The sequence below is a fragment of the Petaurus breviceps genome, unplaced genomic scaffold (assembly GCF_028583685.1).
Source record: "Petaurus breviceps papuanus isolate PSGF00001 unplaced genomic scaffold, PetGlider_PUasm1.0 90849, whole genome shotgun sequence".
In the NCBI taxonomy this organism is placed as follows: Eukaryota; Metazoa; Chordata; class Mammalia; order Diprotodontia; family Petauridae; genus Petaurus; species Petaurus breviceps.
In genome coordinates this window covers 8,650,245-8,673,491 of record NW_027187361.1, presented here as the reverse complement: position 1 = coordinate 8,673,491, position 23,247 = coordinate 8,650,245, and the positions used below count along the sequence as shown (strand labels likewise).

Here is a 23,247-nt window from a genome sequence, read left to right as displayed (position 1 = left end):
GAAAACAAAAAAAATATCCCAGTTTTAAAACAGGGCCTTCTTGATACTACCTTTCCTGGAAAGGCTAGAGGAAAATTAAAAATTATATTAGAAAAACACTGATTTTAGAGTAAAGAGACCTGAGTTCAAATCATACCTCTCATGCTTAGTACTTATGTAACCTTAGAAAAGGCATCTAGCCTAATTGGTCTTCAGTTTATTTATCCGCTAAAAAAAAGTGCAAATCAGATTGCCTGATTAAGTCTACACCATCCTCTGTGTTCCAAGTATTATCCCTGTCTATTATTTTAAAAATATTATTACTGCCAGTACTGTGCCTAAAGGATTCTTTAGCTTTTGGCAAATTTCTTTTTCTGACATACCTTACAACTTGCCTTCAATTCTCAGGCAGTTTGTCTCATTGAGGGAGTGGGAACATCTTTGAATGTCTTCACTTGAGAAACTGAAAACTCAACCAAATAAGATATTTGTAAAAGTACTTATGACAGTGCTTCTCTGATGTGAGGGCTTGCAGAGCCTTCTTCAGGCTTGCTCATCCACCACTGATATCCACCTTCACCAAAATCTAACCTGTAGCTCCAAGAAGCTATAGAATTCTCAGTGTATACCCCAGTAAACTATCTTGGCAAAAGAGCTAAACTAAGTTAAGGGTAACTGACAGGCCTCAAACTTATCAGTGAGTTAGGGGGTATCTACTTCAAGCATATGAAGACTTTCCCTGGTGGAATGCTCTCAACCAAGGATAATTTGTCCTAATGGCCATGAAGATGACTAAAGCAGGTGCTGTAGAGCACTTAGAGCTTGGTCAGGTAAGAAAGATGCCAAGGTGATCAACTGCATCCTGGGCTATTGCTTATCGTCCTGATTTTCATCTTGTTCCTAGGCTTTAATTATTCAGGAAGACAGGGTAAGGCTGATAACTTCAAGCAATTCTGTGCCATTAAATTCAATTCATGCACAAGACATAAGCCGTTATGTTTTTATTTCTCTTTGAAAAATGAAGGATGAATAACAATATCTTAGAGTGTTGAACTGTTGTCTCAGAGATCTCTTTAAGGAATAAATCTAGGATCCTAAGTTCCACTTGGGAATTTATGCCAAATAACAGGGCATACCAGGAGATCTGTTTAATCCACAGTAAAATGAGGATGGATTCAAATATGATTTAAATAATAATATAGCTAACATTCATATATCACTTTTTGTGTGCCAGGCACTTTGGTAAGTACTTTGCGAATAGCATGTCATTTGAAGCTCATCACAACCCTGGGTGGTAGCTGTTATTTCAATCCACATTTTATAGGTAAGAATACTGAGGTTAAGTGACTTGCCCAGGGACACACAGCTAGTGGGTGTCTAAGGCTATATTTGAATTCAGGCATTCTTGACTCCTACCCCTGTTCTGTGCCCTCTTTGGCAGTTATCTGATTTGCTGGTTTCAGTGCTTTGTATATTGCTTAATTACATTATCTTTAGGGAGAGGAGCCTTTATTCAAAATGACTATCACTTGGGATTTAAAGAGCTTGACTATATATTTGGGCTTCCTTTTATTGATCAGGCCCAATGTGTTATCAACTTGGTTTTCCATTTTCTTTTGGTTTTGGTCACGCTAATGAATATATTTTTTCACATGGTTATGATTTCAATTTATTTTCCCTTTCCTTCTTTCTTTCCACATTACATAAGAGATAGATAATCTTTGACTAAGATGAGTGTCTGTAACGTAAGGATTATTTCTTTCATTATGATTGTTTCCCCAGTACCTAAATATCCCAGACATAATTGAAGTTAACTTGCTTCAATCAATAATAATACTTAACATTTATGCACTGTATAAAGTTTGCAAATACTTTAATTTACATTTATCCACTTAAAACTCAAATCAGCCCTGTGAGGTAAGCATTGTAAAATTGTTTACCCCATTTTATAGATGACAAAAATACTCAGAGAAGAGGAGAAACTTGCTTTTATACTCTATTTGTACTGGGGCTTACCTGATTCCATATCTAGTTCTCTACCCACTAGCATACAATGCAACTTGAAGAAAAATAGCTCCTTATATCTGATGAGAGGATAGTGCAGCAAATGAAATGAGGATAGGGCTTGGTGTGTGTGTGTGTGTGTGTATGTATTACCTTATTTTATTCCAGGGTCTCTTACTATTTACATAGCTCTGAGCAAGTGTAATGGCAAGCCAAGTAGCACTTAGCTCCTTTTTTTCAGCTATTGAAGTGCCTTTGAGACTTGCCTTTGATTTTATCAAGTCTTTGTTGGAAACAGTATACATTATGTTGCCCATAAAAGGTCTATGGGAGTTTGGAGACCTTCCCTGCCCTTAATAGGACTAACATCAAGACATGGAGCCCACCATGGGAGGAGATTCCTGAAAATGCAGAACAAGAAGGGTGAGTAGAGCAGAGAAAAGCTCAAGTACAGTTAGAACCAAGCAGAGCTGGGAGGGAGATTGCTCATGACTTTGGCACTCTGTAGCACTTTATTTCTCTGTCAGACAAAACCACCTCTATTGTTATTAGACAAGAGCCCCGAAAGAAGATTTTTCTGCTGTTACAGAAGTCCTGGCACTTAACTGCTGATTTGTATTTGATTTCTCAGACACAAGCTTGTCTATTGCTTTGTTCTACTTTGTCAGACAAAAGTGAATTGAGATGATAGTCCCATCAATGTGTGTAAATATTATTGTGCTCTGTTAGATTTTTTCTTCCTAGAAACAGGAATTTTGAAGTGCTTGGAGTGGAACAGTAAGTTGAGGCAAGAAATGGGAGCTGAAAGCTGCCTATGTGTGAGTCCGGTCAAGAGTCATGTGAATCCAAGAAAGAACTGGGAGCAATGAAGCCTTGGAAGAGGAGCTGTGGAGTTTGGAAATTAATCTCCAAGTAAGATGAAAAAGGACTTCCCAGTAAATACTCTATATTTACTGATGAAATTGTGACATACTGTGACCACGGGATGGTGGTGTTTGTACTTGCTGCTGCCCCTTAAGGATAATTGGAAGCCAGCCTGGAGATGGGATGAAAGAGGACTTTACTTGGGCACTCTATATTGATGGATGAGATTGTGACTTACTGAATGCTATGCTTTGTTGAAGACTATGTGGCCACCTTAGTAATAAGTTGATATTTTATATTGTTGTGAATATTGTGCTTTACTTTTTTGAATGTTTTACTTTAGTTTATTGTTGAATAAATGGAGAGTTAATTACATTGTGCAATTAGATCCTAAAAGTTATTCACAACAGCAGTTCTCAGGAGAGCTCTTCCCATATCTCTAAGACTTATTTATGTATTATAATGGAGGGTATATTCTAAAGCCTACATTTTGGAGATGAAAATGCTAACCAGTTCTGTCTTAGAGGGTTTCATTTGTTTGTTTTTGAAGCAATAGGTTTTGCTGGAAATAAAATTGTCTATCAAGTGTATAGAGACACTTCCAAACAATAGAACTACAAGAAGGTAGTACAAGTAAAACTGGCTATGAGAAAATTATGGCAGTCAGTGAAAAGTAAATACTGATTATATGACTTTTTAAAAAGTATTTGAAGGAAGCTCTTGCTGAGGAGAGATTCGGACTTTTTGTTGGCCAAGGAGAAGAGAAGCAATAATAATGTATATATGTTGCAAAATAGAAACAAATTGAGTTAGATTGGGAAAGTGACTTTGATTCCTAACAAAGTTCCCTCAAGTGATAGGGTATGCTTTCAAAGTTATGGGTTCCTTTTCCTTGGAGTTCATATAGTGTGAATTCTTTTCAATACATGGATTGTTCTAGATCCTGCTAAAGCCCCTTTCCAACCTTAAATTCTTTAATTCTTTTTATATAGAATACTGTTATATAAATAAAATGAGTGCAAGATTCTAGAAAGTCTTCAGTTAAAATATAGTGCCTATATAGATTATACATTATCAAAGAATGAGAATGGAATAAAATACAGTTCACATTTAACCATTTACTAATGTCTCACTTATTTGTCTGATGAAGTGTAAGTATGAGCCTAGTTCCTCTTAAGATCATGCCAAAAATGTGCAAGATCTAATATAAACTAGCAAGCTAGAAAGATGGTTTGAGAATGGGCACAGAAGAAGATGGTATGCTTACCATCCAGGTTTCAAAGTACTTAGATTTAGAGATATTCATTATTAAAAAGTTGAGCACTAGGTGATTTGCTTTTTCAGACTCAGCAATCCAAGACATCTGCTAAGGTATGGAAACAATTTCATCATTAATTTGAGGATTATTCATACAGTTTTTATGGTCATAGATGTGGAGCTGGCTGGTTATCTAGGGCAATCCCTGATTTCTACATTTTGGAAAATTAAGACCAAGAAAGCTTGTGACTTGCGAAAATGTTATAGCTAATTTTTAGAACCCAGTCTAGAGTTTTATAAGAGCTCTAGGCTTTTGTTAACTTTTCACCATAATACTTTTTCCTGTGGTGAACATCTTGGATAACTAACGGAATTTTTAAGATATACTGAACACAACACAATTTTACATAACTTTGATTGTTCCTAAGAAATTCCAAAAGCATAGCCATGATTCTGTATATTCTTTTCTCTTCTGCTATTAATGTACACAAACTTTTTTTAAAAAGATATTCATATGATGGCAAAGAGGATGGAGTTGACCTTAGAGTCAGGAATATATGAGTCCAAGGTCCTCTATAATTGGTAATGGCTGTTTGAGTTTGTGCAATCACTTAACTTCCCAATACCTCAATCACCTAAGAATATGAAGTGTAAGAGAGGAGGCAGTATGCATTGTTCTATATTATGTTTGAACTTACAACCCAGGTTAAAGTAAATGCCAGGATTTGGGATTTACAGGAAAATGGTAATCAGGAAGCAAGTGCAATATTTAGTTTATTATTATTATTGTTGTTATTATTTTTATGCACAACAAGAATTTAAAAAAAGATATATAGTTTATGGTAATATAGAGAGGTTCTGTCTCCTAAATAAAATCAAGAGGGACGGGAAAGGTATAGAATGGCAAAGATTTCAGTGAGAGTACATGCTCAGAGTAAAGGTCAAAACAGGGAAGTGTTTAAAATGGGGTTGGTTGAGAAGAGGTAATTTATACGGAATCTTTTGAGGATGTCAAATTGATACCTACTGTAGATGTAGTTGAAAAGCCTGACCATCTATATGAGACCAGTGGGGGGAGTTGCCTTAAGATTTAATGTTTGAGTAGATAATCAGAGACCCCCATGAATTATTTTTAGCTCAGTAGCTGTTATCATTTAAATGCTTGACATGGGATTGGATTAAAAAATTTAGTAGAAAAGTATAAGCTGTCTGCCATTGCTTCTATGTTTTTGGTCATTAGTATAACTTAGATGAAGTGACTGTCAGAATCCTATAACTACTCAATAAAATATTATATATGTCAAAAGTTATAATTATCACAAAAGAAGAGATAAAAGTTTTTTTTCTTTGAAAGTTCCCAATATCAATATAACCAGAAGTCTAATATTTACACCTACATACACACACATACATGCATATCAAAAGAAAAAAAATGCTTTTACCCTGCTTAAAGTATCCAGTTATACCCAATCTTATGATTTTTTTTGGGTCAGTCTTTCAAATAAGTAGGAATATTGTAGATTTATTTCCATACCCTTAATTAAGAGGAATGATCTAAAATTACCTATGACATAAATATTGTTATTTGTGGTGTAAACAAGCTTCTCAGACTGCTAAATTTACCTAAATTAGAGCCCTCTGTGCCCCTTTAAAAAGGGTGGAGTAGGCTCCTCTAATTAATTCACTGTCTGTGTCCAAAATTGGTGAGATAGAGCTAGATGATCTCTATCTCCACCTTCTTTTCTGCTCTTCCTAGCTGCTGGACACAATGAATTGAACTGGAAGGGTTCACTTCCTCTGCTGTCCCTGTTTCACACACACACACACACACACACACACACACACACACACACACTTAAGAAATTGGCCGAGGGGAATTTGTTTCTATTATTTATCCTCAGTTTCAGTTATTGGAGATGATCCCCACTGGACCAGGAGTTTGATCATGGTGACCTTGGAGTCAGGTTTGCAGGTGGACTGCTGCAGCAGCCAACCTTCTCAGTATGAAAATGAGAAGGCAGAGTGCTTAGAATTCAAGCCCCAGGGTGGCATTTGAGCTTGAAATGAAGATTGTGCTTTAAGGGAACTGAGCTAAACTGTTTACATAATTTCTTTCCTTTCCCCAGATACAGAGGTGGTTTTCGGCAGGAGTGGAATTAAGCCTCCTACAATTTTACCTTTTGTAAAAGCTCTTCTTTGTAACAATAGTAAAGTGTACTAGAAAGAGATTGCATTTGAAATTAGAGATGCATTTTGTAATCACGGGTCTTCTACTAACTAGTTGGGAAGTTTTGGGAAATCGTTTTTTCTTTGGATCCTCATTTTTCTCCATCATAAAATGTGGTGTTTTGTTAGATGATATTTAAGGTCTTTCAAGTGGTCAGTCTTGTTATGGTGTATTGTGATCAGAGCACCACCTACTGGTCTTGCCATAAGAGACTTTTCTCAGAGGCAATTTATGATTCCTGCCACCAGGGGGCAAAAAGGTCACAATGTCAGGTAAAAGGATATAATTTGAAGTTCAGGAGTAATCATGAATATTAAATTCCCCACTTTATACAAAAATAGAATATGTTTATTAAAACGGCCTAAAATTCAAGTAGTAAAACAACAAATTCAAATGTGATAGCCATTTTAAGGAAAATGTAATATGAAATTTTATTTATTCTATCCATATGGCAGTGGCAATGATGGCCTTTACATGAGAGCTATCTCTTCCCTAATTTACATGTCTAACAAAAATAGCTTTTTTGACATCTCAGGCCTTGTCAATAAGAGATGTTACCTCACTGTCAAACTTAATTCAGCTTATGAATACCCTTTCCAACATTTTGTTTCCTTTTCCCATGTTGCATATTTTCATTCTGAAAAAAAAAGAAAAGAATCGGAATGACTAAGTTTTACTGTGTTGTCTTATAAGTAGGACGGATTTTTTGCCCAATTTGAATGGATCCCAAAGTCATATCTCTACACATTAATTGCCTGATTCTTAGAAGATATATTTATAAAACAATTATATTAATTATATATATGCATATATGATTAATACAATCATAAAAGGAGTTTCTTTTGTTTTATTATTACTAAGAATAGACCAAAGAATTGAAAATTTGGTTTTAAATTGTAAAAAATATGTAATTTAAAAACCTTAGTAATATTAATTCAAATTTGCCATTTAATTTGTATCCAGTTTGCTTTGCCCAAAAAGAGAAAGAGCTTTTAAAATTCCAGAATCAAACTACTAATAGAGCAAAAATAGCAGAATTTTATATTGTTTCAAGCATATTCTGCAAAAGTGGTGTAAAACTCTAGCTATAATTAGGTATTGTAGTCTAAACTCAAGGCCATTAGGGACATGTTAACAGTGACTTCTCTGCTTTAATGCATGCAATGACTAGAGAATAGATATACTCATTCCATGTAGGTGGATGTGTCATCATTTGTCAATAAGAGTGCAGACTTTGCACAGCTTATTTTTGGCTTACCAAGGCCTCTTTCTCTATACAAATGCACAAACCCAAGTGCTCAAAGGAAAGGAAAGGCACAGGACATTAACCTGGTCTTCTACAGAGGCATATGATTAACCTTACTGAATGGAAATGTGGGAAAACTAACCAAAGACATATCATAACACAAACTTATAACACAACCCAAACATCTTGTAGAGATGCAGTATAAAAAATGATGGAAAATTACCCAACAATGACAACATCTCTGTTAATTGAAACATAAAATTATGACTATGTTAAAAGCCACATCATCAATTTCCGAGGTGGACTCTGTTTCTTGTGAATTCTAGGGACATGTTTCTTGGAGAGTTCTCATAGACTACAACTCTTTTATGTGCAATGAGCACATAATATTGACAAGTTAAAATTATGCGTTTGTGGTATTTCCCCATGCCTGTTAATTGTGAGTGAGATTCAAGCTAAAATAAATCTAGTACAGATTCAGGGGCTTATTCCTCCAAATTTCCAGTTGAAATTCAGAGTTAAATAAAGAAAATATTATAAAGAGCTGAGAAAATATATGTTAAAAGTAAATTATTTGAAAATAATTTAGGTAGAACCCAAAGAATGTAACAGCAAATATTCATTGATTATCTTCAGAAATTGAAAAGTATCATTTATGATCATTGCAGTACATTTATAACAGACATGAAAATATACAGAATATTCCACTACAGAAAGAGTCAAATTAATAATTTTCCTTAGAAAATACATGTAAGTGTAATTCAAAGCCCTAAGGCAAAAATTAATTTTGAGAAGTATGTATTTAAGTTGCTTTGCCTGAGAAGGTTTGCATCCTAAAGCTGCTTCAAGGTTTAGAGCTGTTCAAATTAGAGGATTGTGAATGTGTGACCTGAATACAAATGTTATTTTTATATAGAAATAGGCTTTAAGATACTTGCCTTTGGATATCTATGGGGAACACACAGTGGGGATCAACCTAACTAGTGATCTGAAGTTACATATATTTGCTCTCCATGAAGAGAACTGAGAAAACTTTTCATCATGCAAATTACTGAAACTAGATGAAAAGAGTTCAAAGTATGAACTTTTTCCTGGTTCAGCAAACCACTGCTTAAAACTAATGCAAGCTTTGTAATGGATTTATCAGGAATGCATTCAAAAATGCAAGGGTTTTTAATATTTTAGCTATTGTCACTCCTTTGAAATACTTAATAATAGCACATATTGTTTCTGAGACATTGGTGTAATTGTTTCTGGTTTTCTGTCACAATTTTTGGTGGTTTTGGAAAAATAGTTTCCAGAATATAATAATAAATACATGGAGGAAGAAATGAAGACTCCTGATCCTTAACTGATCCATGTAAGAACTAAGTTTTCTATCATATTTTGGCCACTTATGAATGTCATGTTTAAATTGTGATTTGAAAATTTTCAGTTAGGGTAAAGAGGACACAAATGGAAATCAAAAGATATATGGGAACCGTTGTCATAATTCATTTAATATTTTATTCCAAGCACCAAAACCTCGATCTCCTAAGAGGACACCTAGAATTAGACACCTAAAATTATGGCTATGGTAAAAGTCACTTCAGCAACTAATAATTCAGAACCAATTATGCACACATACACAGACATGCACATGTGTGTGTGCATGTGTGTGGGGGTGCATATTCGAATGATAGGAAAAGTCACAGGTAAGTTACTGGTGTTTTGTTTCTTATTCTCATCTCTAGAAAAATAGGAATGATATTAAAAATATAGATTAGACTTATGATTTCATTGATAGAGGATATCCCAGGCTTATTCCCAAATTACCTCTCCCAGGGCTGGTTGGCATTGTTTTTTTTTTTCCTCACCATGGAATTGATTTAATGCTTTTAAATTAGTAAAGAAAAGTTCATCTTTGAACATGGCGAAAAAAAATCTCTATAGCTCAAATGATAAAATTTTCACATATGTGAAAGCCACCTAACCTAGGAACCTAAAATGAACCCTGGATTCCTTCCAGTGATTTCTCAAGTGGAGTCTTTAATTAGACACAGAAACTTAGTAATCATTCCCAACAAGAAGGTACTATATTTTAACCAACACTTTCCAACTCTGCCTGGGCTGAACAGAGTGATGCAGAATCATCAGCTATACCAGGAGAATGTCTTCAGAAGCCTAGTGGTCTTAAACCGAGCTTGAAAATGGAACCACTTGCTTGCAGGCCACATACACTTCACCAATATTTCGATCATCTCCTAGATAGAAAAACTTCTGGATGATAGTCTCTGAAAGCTCACCAGTCAGATAGCCACAGAAGAGATCAATGGGAGAGTCTGAAGCCTTAGGGTTGTTCAGAAGGGCATCAAATTCCTTGCCGACTTCAAAGTTTCCAGTCCTGTCATCTAGTTCCAAGGCTTGGCTTCCTCCAAGAATTGCTCGTCTGAAAATACTCCTTTCAGAGTGAAACTTTCCTCATTTTCTTTTTTCATATAAAGGATGTTGGCTACCATGATTGTTTTTTTCTGATAGCATCGAGCATGGAAGATGAATAACTCCAGTAACATCTGTGCCCAATCCAAGCTTCCCATTATGTTTCAGAACCTTCAACATACTTAGTAATCCACTGGAGATCTACAAGTATGATTTGGGACAGTGGAAGATTGATGCTCCACACTGTTGAATACTTTGAGCTCTTCATCAGAGAGGTAGCATCCATGAGCCATCACTGTCTTATCTAGCAGGAGAATGTTTTTGTCAAATACATCTATGTAATTCTTATAATCAGGAAATAGTTTTTTTTTTTACAACTTCAACTTCATCAGGATTCTCAATTATATGGCTCTGAACATGCAGTTGATAGTCCTTGGCTACATCACTGAGTTTATGAAACAAAGTCTCAGATCAGGAAAGGGCAAAATGTGGTGTCACAATGGGCTCCACCCTAGTATATTCTTTTTTCAGCATTTCATTAACAAACCTTTCTGTCTCTTTAACTGACTCCTCAGTTGTTTCCTTGTACTCTGGAACAGTGTCATTCATATCCATGCAAACTTTGCCCACAAATGCTGTCCAAATTTATCATATTTTCAATCCTCCTCTTTCCTGATCTCTCTACAGCATTTGACACAGTTGATCATCCTTTCCTTCTGGATATTTCTGTGGGTTTTCTGGTTGACACTGTTTCTACAACTTTTAAAGCATTACCTAGAGAACAGTGAGGTTAAGTAATGTGCCCTGAGTCCCAAAGCTTGTATGCATTCTGACTCTAGTTTAGATGCCTTGAAACTCTTCCAAGAGCTCTTTAGTCTTTTTTTTTTTTTGTCATGGAACCCTTTAATCAGCTGTAAGAAGCCTATATACCCCTTCTCCATATATTTTTAATCCATAATTTAAAAAACTTGAATTCCTTTTATATTTCAATGAAAAGAAAGCTATATTTTTTCACATTGAAATTAATGGAGTCTTTGAGATCTATCTAAAGATCCTTCCCTCCTCCCAGTTGTTAAATTTACCTCAAATGTCCTACTTTATTTTTTTAAATACTCAACAATAGAAAGGAAAAATAAAAAAGAAAAGAAAGATGCATATCAATGGGTCATTTCTGTAAGACTTACTATGTATGGAATAAAGCATCTGTTCAACACATTAAAGTGGGAAGAACACTAGCCAGATAGAAAGAAAGCTGGATCTTTGTCATAGTCATTTTGTGCGATAGTTTCCAAGTTACTGTTGTGCCTTAGCTTCCTTATGTGTTCAATGTCTTATATGAAACTCAAAAAATTATTAAACATTAAAATCCATGATATAATGATGCCTAATTGTTTTTATCACACTCTCAATAGAGGCATCTGAGGGACTAAGAAGAGACATAGGTCCAGAACCACCTTCCTGTAGCTCCAGAAAATTAATTCTTGTTGACATATCAATACAATTTTAGTACTTCCTTTGACATCATTTCTTTCATTGTTCAGTATCCTAAACATCATCATCTCTTCCATTGTCATATTATATTTGAAATCCACTGACCGTAAAGAGAGTCTTGCTTATGCAAAATATCTCTAGGGACAAACAAGTCACAAGCAAACCTGGATATTATATAAAGAAGATGTAGCCAAGGACTATCATCTGCATGTTGAGAGCCATATAATTGAGAATCCTGATGAAGTTGAAGCTGTAAAAAATTTCACATAGTGAAATGAAAGTAATCAGCTCTCCATTTTGCTTAGTTGTGCAGGTAGTTTCAAGAAGCAGGCCATGTTGCTGTGTGGAAAGCAGGATTGACTGAGTTTCTAAAAGGGCCTGTGAGATTATATCTAGCACAGTTTTTAAGTCTTTAATGACCCTTGTGTGGAAACTAGGCTGCAATTAGCTTCACAGCAGGAACTACTAGTTACAACCTGACTACTACCATTATAGAATAAAGAGAAACAAACAAATAAAAAATTTACCTGGAACTCAAAAGAGTTCCAAAGCAAAGCACTGTTACCTTTAGATGGTTCCTTTTTGAGTTTTTCAACTTTAATATTAATCCCAAGTTTTTCTATGAAGCAAAGGTACCCATTTTTAATAGTAAAATGATATTAGTTGACAAAAGGCACTATGTTATAGCAAATAGACAGTAGAATTTTGATGTAGGAAAACAAAGATTCAAATCTCACCTTGAAACCTAGTGATTTTGTTGAAGTCACTTCTTCATGTTGCAGGAAAATTTTCTAAGAATATAAGTAGTGGAGCTGTTCATGATCTGCATTTCTGTATTGGTGCACTTAGTTTCCTCTTCAGGAGTTTCCTATTCCCTATGTCATTTAATTCATAAATTAGAGAGATAGATCTTGAAAAAGAAAGATAGTGTATAGATGAAGTACATATGTATATGGTATACATGAATGTGCAAATATTTTACATATGTAAACACATATACATACATGTGTATATGTGTGTTCTTACACACATGCATGTGTATGCATACATATGTGCTATCATGAATATGATGTTGAATGACATGAGTCATCTAAAACTAAACTCAAAATAATCATTGTTGATGATCACTCCATTGGCAGTAAAGCAGTGGATTTAAGCAGTTTGAAACTCTTTAAAAATGAAAGACTATAAGAGAGACAGAGAAAAGGTTATCATCAAGAAGATGTGTGAATGGGGAAAATGAGTTACTCATATGTCACAGGTGAGGGATAATGCATGATCAGAGGGATTCATTGCCATCTATGTATTCCTAAGAGAGGAATTGTGATCTACAGTACATTGAATGAACATGTGAGGGATTTATAGGAAGACCTGAATAAGGACCCCTCAGGATCTCAGGGATTAATTGTGTTGCAGAAATTTAGGCATATCCAGAAGAATAGCATTACATATGCATCTAGATTTCAAAAGATACTGATAAAAGTTATGGGAGGGTTTATTGTAGAATGTATCATCATGCTTTAGTAAAAATATACAAGCAAAGCAAAAATTAGGAATCATTCAGATTCTCAATGACAATATATTAAGGTGCCTGATTAATGGTGAAACTGAACTGTCGTAAAATGTGGAATTTTATTGGGGAAAAAAAGTTCATTATTTGAGAATGAATACATTATTTCAAAATGTGTTTTGTTTGGGTACTGACACAGAAAAGCATCTCTAAGACTATTCTATACCAATTTCTTATTATAATTAGTCAAAATGACAATTTATAAACTTTAAGGCTCTTTATTTTTAAGGAGAGTGAAGGGAACATGAGATTATTAGTTTTTTTTTCATTTTTGAAAATTATCCACACATGTGCCTGTATAGATGTAAACATCCAATTTATATATATAATTTATTAAGATTACTTTAGTAAAATTAATTAAACAATCTATGTTATTATAATAAGCTTCAAGAAGTTATTGTATAAAACAAACTAGAGTTAGGGGTGGATAACCTGGAGCCTGGAGGCAACTCCTGATTAGACAAAATTGTACAATATCTTAAAAGAATTCAAGAAGGTTATGAATGCTATGATTTAAAGCAATTTAATCATTCTTTCAATTAATTTCCCAGTCCAAAAAAAAAATAAAGAGAAAACAATTTTTATAGTCTGCTTTCTAACACATAAATTACTATCTACTTGACTCCACAATTACTACTATGGAAAAATGTAATTCTCATTGACATAAGTGATATTTAATCTCTTGTAAACAAATGTTTTTTTGCTAAAAAGATGAATCATAATTGAGATTTAAGTAATAATAATTGAGGGGTGGCTAAGTGGCACAGCGAATAGAACATAGGCCCTGGAATTAGGAGGACCTGAGTCCAAATCTAGTCTCAGACACTTAATACAAAAACTAGCCATGTGACCTTGGGCAAGTCACTTAACCCCAAAATTGCCCTGTAGTTTCTTTTTAAAATACATTCTCCATATTTGGTCACTTATATTTCTGAATTTAAGCATTCAATGTCTTATTTTCAAGGACTAAATCAATATTGCAAAACTAAATTTCTCAGTCATTAAACACCTACAAAAATATTATAAGTGTACTAGTCTCAGGGTCAAATGAAGTCTGTTTGAAATACTGGCTACAGGGCTGAGACAAGATGGCAAAATGGAAGCAGGAACTTTTCTAAGCTTCTCCATGAATTCCATCACTAAACTTACAAAGTGAATCTGAACAGATTTTAGAGTAACAGAAACCATTGGGAGATGGAGCATGGGAGATTCCCATTCCACGAAAATTCCCACATAGGTCTGGGCAGAGGGAGCACAGAGCACACAGGGGCTGCATGAGCATGGACCTGAGAGCAGGCTACAGCAGAATGACAAGAAGAGCCAGCCAGGGGGCTTAACCACCCCAAGGGCAATTTGTAGCCATCTCACCAAAAGACAGAGGATGGGTCAGAGCTGAGAAAGAGAAAGCAGCCTGCAGCAGTGACAGCAGCTTCTCCTGGGGCTATCAGCCCACAGCCTGGAATTTTAAAAATCACCTCTCTGAACTTGCTGAAGCTAAGATGGCAAAGTAAACCCTGGCTTTTCCAATTACCCCTCCCTGACCCAGGAAATCTAGAGATAAATGTCCCACCCAGAATAAAATCCTGTAATAGTAAAAATAGCCTCAGGCTTAGAAGTCACTGAGAAATGGTATAACTGAAGCAGTAAGGAGTCTGAAGTCACAGCCTGAAGGGGTCCCAAGAAACCCCACCTCAGCTGACCCACAGGAGCTCCCAAAGCCCAGAGTGGTGGAGCCAACAAGCACTAACAACACAAGAGCAGGTGGGCATTAGTACCACTAAGGGAATCTGTAGACACAAGCTCTGCTGGCTGCCAACTGCTTAGCCTGCCTGAGCTGTAGCCCAGGGGCATAGAGGTGGAAACCTGAAATGGCCAGACCACCCCTCCCCTACAGGTTACTCGGTGAGCCCCAGTAACTTATGGGAAAGACTGGAAGTCCTGGCCTAGACACAAAGAGTCTACTGCACACAAAGTCAACAACCAGACCCTTAGCTCCCAGCCTGAAAAGCCCAGTTAGGAAATAGGCAATCACAATGGGAAAAAAGGAAGCTGAGAAGCAAAAGCAAGAAAATGCATCCAATCTTAATATATTAAGCAAAACAAACAAGTACAGAGGACAACATGGAATCTATATTCACATCTGAACCACAGAAGGAAATAGGAACTGGCCTCAAGCCCAAAAAGCATTCTTGCAGTAGCTCAAGAAAGATTTTAAAAGCCACATCAGAGAGGTAGAAGATAAATTTAAACCTACAGTGACAAAATTGGAAAAAGAAAATCTCACCACAGAAAACAAATCCGGGCTCAGATACTTAGCACAACACGCAGAAATAACTGGCCATGTAACCTTGAGCAAGTTACTTAATGCTGATTGCTTATTAAAAAAAAAAAAAGAAAAGAAAAAAAAGAAAAAGAATACTTGAAAGTCCTCTATTCCAGTGAATGACCATATTTTCACCTGAAACATGAAACTCACTTTTGCTGGTTAGGTGGCTATTGGTTTTAATCCCAGCTCCTTCGACCTCCAGAATATCATTTTCCAAGCCTTTCAATTCCTCAGTGTTAAATCTGACAGATCCTGGGTTATCCTGATTATGTGTCCATAATATTCAAATTGTTTCTTCATGGCTGCTTGTAGTATTCTCTCCTTAATCTGGGAATTCCAGAAAATAGCTATAATATTCTTAGGACTTTTCTTTTTAGGATATTTTGCCATCTGGTTCTAAAACACCAGGGCAATTTCATTCGAGATTTTCCTGGAGTATGATTTCTAGGTTCTTATTTTGATCATGGCTTTCAGGTAGTCCAATAATTTTTAAATTATCTCTCCTGGATCTATTTTTCAGGTCAGTGGTATTTCCCATTAGATATTTCACATTGCCTTCTATTCTTTCATTTGTCTGGATCTGTTTAACAGCATCTTGATTTCTCATAAAGTCATTAGCTTCCATTTGCTGCAATCTAATTCTGAAGCAATGATTCTCCTCATTGAGCTTTTGAGATTCTTTTTCCATCTGGCAAATTTGCCTTTTTAAGGAATTCTTCTCCTCATTGCCTTTTTGAGGCTCTTTTGCCATTTGAGTTAGTCTATTTTTTAAGGTGTTCTTTTCCTCAATCAGGCTGTTGACTCTCATTTCATAATTTTCTTGCTTTGTTCTTATTTATGTGTCCAATTTTTCCTCCATTTCTCTTATCTGCTTCTTAAGGTACACTATGGCCTGTAACCAGCTCGTATTTTCCTTTTGAAGCTTTTGGTGCAGGGGTTTCAACTTCACTGTCGTTCTCCTGTTCCATGTTTTGCTCCTTTTTGTCCCCAAAATAGGAGTCTAATGTTGGAATCTTTTGTCTGCTTTATTCTTTTTGCCTGGGCATTTTACCCCTCCGTCACTTGACCCCTGGGCTTATTGACACAGTAGGACTCTTCCACCAGTCTGGGCAGTTTGTCCCAAATGCTGTGGTTTTCTCAGCTGACAGAGGTATTAGATAGGTGCCCTCTCTGAGCACTCCACACACTCTGTCAAGCTGGTCACACACCCCAGGATCTCCACCCTAGACCATAATCCAGGTTCAAGCAGTTTAAAGCAAGAGTAAAACCCCTCAGACTGGTCTCTTGGTCCCCCTACACTCTGCAGGACAAGAGTTGAAGCTGCCAAATAGCGCTGGCTGGCTGTGTCGGGCAGCTTCTTGCCTCAGGGGCAAAAACCAATGACTCGCACTTACTGGGTCTCAATGTCCAGACTGTACTGACCTCTCACTTTGTCCTTCCCATCTATGTGTTGATAATTCTGGAAATGGGCCACAGCTGGTGCTGATCTGGAGTCCCTCCAGAGGTCGGCTGGTCAGACCTTCCCTGGGGCTAAAAGCTCCAGCTCACCTGGGCCTCTGCTCCTCACCCAGAGCGCTGCGATGGCCGATTCCTGGCGACCTACCAGGCTGTCCTGGGTGGGCGGGGGTAGCTTTTCTGTGTCATTTCGTGGGTTCTGCAGTTCCAGAGTTTATTCAGAGTCCCTTTGTTACATTGATTGGAGAAGGTGGAAGCCAGAACCGCTCAGAGGTTGTGTTTCTTCTCTGCCATCTTCACTCCATCCCCCCTGCTGTATTTCTTAAGAAATTGTTTTCTATAGTCCGTTTTTGTCTTTCCTTTTCCGAGCTTTTGACACTTTGTTGCATACCTCATATTTCTCCACCAATTTTTCTTCTACCTCTCTTATTTAACTTTTAAAATACTTCTTAAGCTGCACTAAGAAGGCTTTCATTTGGGCTTGAGATGAGTTCATATTCCTCTTTGAGGTTTCATATATGGTTAAATTGACAATGTTGTCCTTTTCTGTGTTTACAATTTGATTTTCCCTATCTCCAAAAAAGAGTCTCTGGTCAGTGTTTGTTCTTGCTTTTTCCTGATCTTGCTTCCTCTTTTCCTGGATTTTAAAGCTGAATTCTGCTTCTCAGGTATAGGGATCATTTTTGGAAGCTTCTTGTGTTGTGGACCAGGTACCTGGTGTCTGGCTTTGTCTCTGGGGCCTTAGGTGTCCTCAGCTGGAAGCTGTAAGTATATTTCAGCATACGTAGGGCTGAACTGAAGTCCTAGTGGTTACATGTGACATGTGCAGTTGAATGAAGGCCTTGGTTTTTTCTTCATTTCCCTTTGGCTATTATAAAGCATATGGAGATTCACTAGTGGAGGGTGCCTCCCCCCACTGGTGCATGTGGTGATTATCTGAGTAGGATCCTAGTGCTTCCACACTTATGGTAATGTATGTGAAGGGTCCTGGTCTTGGTTTTGGCTTTCTCTACCACCCTAAGGCTCAGGGTATCCCAGTTTATGGGAAGGATGGTCTTGCCACTGACTTGAGGGGACATTTCTTGTCCTGGAATGTATTTCTCTTTTACTGAGTGAAATGGACCTTTCTTACACATTCTCTAAGTTTTCTGGGCTAAGACAGTGCTCCACTCTCTCTTTCTGCTTGCTCTTATGTTCCAGGATTTTTCCTGGGTTGTATTTTTTAGAGGACATTGTGGCAGGATGACAGAGACTTACTGATTACTCTGCTGTCTTTGCTTCTGAAATGATTTTTAAGAGTAATTTAAGAAAGTGGGATAGTAAGTTAATAATGGATGTCTCATGGCACTGCCTAGCAGCAGTGATGGACATATATTTGTAGTGAACCCAGTAAGAATAGGTGGACAATTATCTCCATTTTCATTCAACAGCCCATTTATATGAACTAACGAAGTTTATGGTGTGAATCATCCAAAGACGAGTCTTGACTGGGCGTAATTAGCAATGTGGCTACAGAATCAAGAGAGAAGGAGAATGTAGAATTTAATTTTTTCAACAATTGGCCAATATGAGGAAGGAAGATAAAATAAGTATAAATCTGCAAGTTTAATATATTGAAGAATATGAATCTATTTCAATGGCACTATTAGGTATTTGGAGTATACAGAACAGAATTCCACTAACTTTTCCTCCTTCAGAGATGACAATCGTCATAATGAAATGAGACAAAACCTAGAATATAATGTTTAATATGATGTTGACATAATAAGAACTGACATTGATAATTGATATAGGGCATTAGATATTATATTTATACATATCTATATGTATACTTGTATGTGCATATGTATGTGTATATACATGTGTATATTATATATGTATCTTTTGTTTTTAGATTTGTAAAGTATTGCCAGTATGGATTTCTATCTAATGACTCTATTCAAGAACATACATGAGATTTGCAGTCTTAGAATATTGTCTAAAAACTGACAGCTTAACCAATATCTGACCTTTTAAGATCTCACCCCTCCTTATCACAAAGCAAAGAAGATAAAGTGGTTAGTCCTAGCTTCAATGTAGGCTTTCAGAGTAGATCATGAGCACTCTAGCCATGCTGTTGAGGAAAAGGGCACAACAGTTCTCAGGTGTTCATTAAGTCAACCTTGATACTTTGTAACCAACAGGAAGGGGGGGAAAAAAAGAATTAAATGTATCCATTCAGTTTATTTTGTATGCACTCTCATTCCTGCTTAAGCAGCCAAGTAAAAAGCTTTTTTGTTTGTTTGTTTTGTTAGTCAGTTAACAGCTCTGCAATACCTGTATAGACTTTGATGTAAAAAAGCTCTTTTGCTTAATTTTAAATCATTACAAACTTCCAGGAGCAAAATTGTCAAGCATCACACTGGTCTTTTTTCACATAGTCTCAGACCTGGGCTCTCATTGACCTGTTTACAGTGACTCCAATTAGGTTTATTACCATTTTTGAAATAGGAACAGAGGAAACATTCCTTTTGAAGGGATGTAAGGTAAATAAAATAATCCTGGCTGGAGGAAACCATTGTGCAGGAATTATTTTAAATACATGCATACATACATGCATGCATATACACATGCACACATATATACAAATGTATTTACATGTACACATATCCACACATGCACATATATACACATAAATGTGTTGTATGTTCATTTACACGTGCATGTATGCATGCTGCACATACATGTGTGTATGTATTGAGCATGCGCTTAAGAAATATGTGTATGCATGTACACATGTATGGGGTTATGTGCATGTATCTGTATGTGCACATGCCTCTGTGTGTATACATATATGTATATGCACAGAACACATATGTGCTAATACATATACACATGTGCACTCGAAAATAAACACATAAATATGAGGGACTTGCTTTCAAGTCTTAAGCTTACAGTGACTTTATAACAAAACAAGTATCTCAGACCATCTAAAGACCTCATCCAAATCTTTATGAGGGAAATAGTTTATTGTAAAGTTTTAATTTCTCGTGACAAACATTATTCCTTATGAAAAGTTCAGATTCTGATGGAACATTTGTTCTTGGTGCATCACTGACATTCTTACTTCAGGGAATGTCTACAGTTTATTAACATCAGCATAAATTGATTATACCCTGAAGTTAATACAGTTCTAACTGTGGTTCATGTGTCTCCAATATTATAGACCTGAGGATGAAATCACTGCAAATTGCAGGGGGGGGCGGGGTTCAGACTTACAAAGGTAACATAAGAACTTTGCAGAAGTGTTTTTCGGAAGCATTAAAATTCTAATTATTGTTCCTGACAATGGTTATAATGAGAACAGAAAGAGTAGTTGCCTGATGCATTTTCATGGGAATTTTGTGATCTCTCCAATTCAATTGCCTTCCTGTTACCTCTTGCTACTGCCAGAAGTAGGAACAGGAAATAAGAGAGAAAGCTTAGTAGAAATGAAGTACTACTTAGCAGTTCATATTTGCTTTTATCTTATTGATTCAAATTCACTTTGCATTTCATAAAGATAAAAACAAGTTTACCTTGGCACATTTTTTTTAAATGACATGCTGTCTCTCATTACACTAATGCACAAGGCTACCAGATAGCTCTTGAAGTTGCTGAAATTGAGCTACAAATAACTGCATTACTTCAAAATGGTATCATTTCTCAAAAGTAAAAGCATATCTTTGTGTAAATAAAGTGTGTTTTTTATTATTCATTTATAGCTATTTAGCTTCACACAACTTTTGACTGATACAGACTTCACTTTAACTTTTCTATTAAAATTATAATTTTCAGCAGTTCATTTAAATATTTTCCTTTGAATAATTTGCTTTGAAAATAAATTAATTACTATATTACTATGTTTTTTAAATCCTGGATTGCCCCCTACATAATACCTTTGTTAATCAAGGGGGGAAATCATCTGTAGTGAAGATTTTTTTCCCAGTCTGTATGTACCTTGTAGTCTTTATTTGAATATTGATCTGGCCTGCAGAAATGATAAACTAGAACTTTTTCTTGGATTTTCCCCTCAAGATTTAGTGTGGTGCATTTTCTACATCTGTTCAGAGGGATTTTGGGGATGACCTCTGGTTTATCACTTTCTACTACTCAAACATCTTGCTTCCACTTAACCATTGGATTACATTTTTAAAGGCTTCTTATTTTCTCCTCATATCTTCTTCATGGGTAGATTAATTGAATCATTGATGTCACTTGTAAAATTATCTCCAATATGAGGGAAATTGACTTGGTGTCTCTTGTTTTAAGAGAATGTGTGAGTATTTATTATTGATTGAATCATATTTCTAAATCACCGTCTTCTAAAATTATAAAAGTGATATTATTATTTTTATTGGTGTAGTCCTTTCATGATATTTAGATAGAAACAAAGGGATGAGTCATTATTATGATACTGTTCTGCCATATTAAATTTTGTAGAAGCTATTGTATTATGAATAAAATGACCATTTTTTCTAGTTCATTGAGTTAATTGGCACTTATTAAACACCTACTAATATATGCCAGGTACTAGAGCTGCCTATAGAAAGAAAGGCAAAATACGATCTTGATGGTAAGGAGCTCTCAGTCTAATAGTTGAATTTGTCTTTTGTAGGCTATCACTGAAAAACATATTAGTTACCTAGAATTTTGTGATTAGAACTCACTATCTTTTATAAGGTAGCAGATGAAAATTCTTAAACTAAAAATACAAATCTCAAAATCTCTTTGAGTATTCAGGAGAGAAACTACCTTGGTACCAGGATATCATTATAGCCAAAATTGCTTTCTATACCTATTCAGATATAGCATTGATGCATATACATTAAGAAATACTTTGAATAGATTTTGACACATCAAATATTCATACACTTCAAACTACCTGATAATAAAAAAATTTCAAAATATAAAAATTTATCTCAAGAAATTGAAACCTCATAGGAATTATTGAAAGCCATGTCACCCTAGTCATACTGATTGATATTAGTACTTCCTGAACATGTTTAGAGCAAGTCTAAGATGAATGATCATACATCCTAATACTCATTCATTTTTAAAATCAGTTAATTTAACATGCAATATTCTCTAGAACATTTATTGGAAAAATACAGAATAATCATTTGATATAAAAATATTTAAATATGCATACCTTTAAAAATGATATGATAACAGTTCATATTCAAAATATATAAGGAACTAATTCAAATTTAGTATATACAGTAATTCCCTAAGAGCTATGTACACAAAAGCAGTTTTCTAAGGAAGAAATATAATTTGTCAAAACTCATTTGCAAAAAAAAATTGTTCCTAATCATTAATAAGTAAAGAATTATAAAACTGAGGAACTATGAGGTTGGAAAAGATGAATGAAAAGAGAATGGCAAATATTGAAGTAAAACAGATACACTAGTGAACTATTGCTGTAGAGGTATAAATTGAATCAACAATTTGAAATTAATTTGGAATCATGCTGCAAGGGTTAGTAAATTGTTCATACCTTTGACTTAATGATCTTACTATTAGTTCACCACCCCCAAACAGATCAAAGAAAGAAGAAATATATATGTGGGCAAAATATTAATATCAATACCTTTCACAGGAGTCCAAAACTTGGAAACTAAAGAGAGGCCCAACTACTGGAGAAATGAAAAATAAATGTTGTGATTTTTTTTTGTTTCTCCTTCATTCTTAAAGAGGGACATGATATAAGGAAGTTGATGACATGACCTTCAAGTTAATTGGTTTTGTGTGAGGGAGTACTGTGCAAAGTCATGAGCCTTACACTTTAAAGCCTTCTCTGGAACGATCTGGGTCCAGTGGCAAAAGTATAGATCAGGATGACTGGAGATGGTCATAGATGAAGTGATATGAAAGTAATGGAATAATATTGTGCCCTGAGAAAATTTTTAAATGGTGACTTTTAGAAGAAAGTGGAAAGAAATCTACAAAATGATGAAGAGTAGAGAAAGAACAATTAGCAGCAGTCATGTAATTATATCTTTTTTAAATTTTGGGTTTTATTTTGTTTTTTGTTTTTCCCCAATTACACGCAAACAAATATTTTAACATTCATTTTCAAAACTCGAGTTCCATATTATCTCCCTTCCTCCCTTCCACCCCTCCCCCCACATTGGAAAGGCAAGAAATTCTACATAATTTATAAATATGCAGTCATGCAAAAGACTTTCACAATAGTCATGTTGTAAAAGAAAACATAGACAAAAAAAACTCAAGAAAAATAAAGTAAAAATAAAAGGATGCTTTATTCTCTATTCCTCTAGCATTATTTCTTTCTCTGGGGATGGATTTTTTTTTTCATCCTGAGTCCTTCAGAGTTGTTTTGGATCATTGCATTGTTGAAAATAGAGAAGTCATGGGGCGGCCAGGTA

At 35.5% G+C, this 23,247-nt stretch overlaps 1 pseudogene; it reads right to left on the bottom strand.

Moving 5' to 3' along the window:
- Nucleotides 1-9,725: 9,725 nt before the first annotated feature.
- Nucleotides 9,726-18,550, bottom strand: LOC138149791 (guanine deaminase-like; annotated as a pseudogene).
- Nucleotides 18,551-23,247: the final 4,697 nt, after the last annotated feature.